Source organism: Colobus angolensis, unplaced genomic scaffold, assembly GCF_000951035.1.
Source record: "Colobus angolensis palliatus isolate OR3802 unplaced genomic scaffold, Cang.pa_1.0 Scaffold51, whole genome shotgun sequence".
NCBI lineage: Eukaryota > Metazoa > Chordata > Mammalia > Primates > Cercopithecidae > Colobus > Colobus angolensis.
Genome location: NW_012118599.1, coordinates 14,269,410 through 14,271,270, shown reverse-complemented (window position 1 = coordinate 14,271,270; position 1,861 = coordinate 14,269,410). Strand labels below are relative to the sequence as shown.

At 43.5% G+C, this 1,861-nt stretch overlaps 1 protein-coding gene across 2 annotated transcripts in view; it reads left to right on the top strand.

Moving 5' to 3' along the window:
• GLTSCR1L (GLTSCR1-like) overlaps positions 1-1,861 on the top strand; it is an 89,731-nt gene that overhangs the window by 27,593 nt on the left and 60,277 nt on the right. The window contains exon 3 of one of the 2 annotated variants that reach the window (XM_011960426.1): positions 960-1,055. The exons of the other annotated variant lie outside the window; for it this stretch is intronic. The gene's annotated coding sequence lies outside the window, so the exon portion shown is untranslated. The remainder of the gene's footprint in view (positions 1-959; positions 1,056-1,861) is intronic. 2 annotated transcript variants of the gene reach the window in all.

The window sequence follows — 1,861 nt, the reverse complement described above, 5'->3', positions numbered from 1 at the left end:
GGTCTCAATGTCCTGACCTTGTGATCCACCCGCCCTTGCCTCCCAAAGTGCAATTGTAGGCGTGAGCCACTGCGCCCGTCCGGGAATTTTTTTTTTTTTTTTAGACAGAGTTTTACTCTAGTCGCCCAGGCTGGAGTGCAGTGGCACAATCTTGGCTCACTGCAACCTCTGCTTCCGAGGTTCAAGCAATTCAGATTCAAGCCTCCTCGCCTCCTGGATTCAAGCAATTCTCCTGCCTCAGCCTCCAGAGGAGCTGGGACCACAGGCCCAAGCCACCACACCCAGCTAATTTTTTGTGGTTTTTATAGAGATGGGATTTTTGCCATGTTGCCCAGGCTGGTCTTGAACTCCTGAGCTCAACTGATCCGCCTGTCTCAGCCTCCCAAAGTGCTGGAGTTACAGACATAAGCCACCATGCCCAGCTGGGAATTTTTATTATTTTTATTTATTTATTTTTTGAGACAGAATCTTGCTCTGTCGCCCAGGCTGGAGTGCAGTGGCATGATCTTACCTCACTGCAACCTCTGCCTCCCGGGTTCAGGCAGTTCTCCTGCCTCAGCCTCCCGAGTAGCTGAGATTACAGGCGCATGCCACCACACCTGGCTGAGTTCTGTATTTTTAGTACAGATGGGGTTTCGCCTTGTTGGCCAGACTTGTCTCAAACTCCTGACCTTAGGTGATCCACCCACCTCAGCATCCCAAAGTGGTGGGATTACAGGCGTGAGCTACTGCACCCGGCAGAATTTTTAAATTTCTAAGTTTTTCTTGTAATAATTTGCCTTACTCTTTTCCACCCACTCCTCCTTGCTTTTAGAAGGCCCTAGCTAGTGACAAAATAAATGAAGAAATCCTTGGTTGAATAATAACTAAAAAACTTAAAGCCAATCATGCTGAGTTTGACAGCTTCTTTTCTCCCCAAATGGATATAATTGTGAAAATATTGTCATGTTTTCTTCTAGCAAAACGTCATATTATTTCACAAAAAGCCCAGCGATTTCACCTGAAGAAGCTTGGGAACTCCTGCCAAATATTGTAGCACTTCTCACATTGCAATGGTAATGAATTGTTGCATGTCTGTCTTCCAAAAGAAAGTGAGTTCCTTCAAAACGGGAACCATGCCAGAAGGTGAAGTCTTGCAATTACAAAATTTAACAGCACAGTACAATTACAATATAGTAAAAAGAATAAGATGAGAATACTTTATATCCTTATCAACATGAATAGTTATTTGCCTTGCATAACTGGCTATTCATGGCATAACTTTCTGATGGTGACACCCATTGGAAAACTGTTTGCTCAAACACAGTAGTTCACTTTTCAGCCTTGCTTCTTCTGTTCTACAAAATGTGAAGGATTTTTACATTTATTACATTTATGTCATACTATTTTGTATTCCCACCCGCTAGCGTAGTACCTGGCGCTAATGTTTGTTAAATGAATAATGAATATTCTTTACACCCATTGAATAGTTTTATTAAAGATAGGAATTCAAGAAGGAGCCTTTCTCATTCCCTAAGCTGTTCTTCAAGGGTAGAAAACAAAAGGAGGCACAGGAGAAAACTGTGTAAACAATTTAATTATCTGTCCTCCTTCCTTCTTCCTTTCTCCTATCCTCCCTCTTTCTGAATACTCTGATCCTATAATCTCTGCTGACGAACTCATATAACCCCTTCAAGAGATTTGGTTCAAGACCTTACAAATGACTATGGGGCCAAAATTGAGTAACCGAGACTGGATTTAACTTCCTGTGTAAAAAGGGTAAAAGTCGGCCGGGCGCGGTGGCTCAAGCCTGTAAACCCAGCACTTTGGGAGGCCGAGACGGGCGGATCACGAGGTCAGGAGATCGAGACCATCCTGGCTA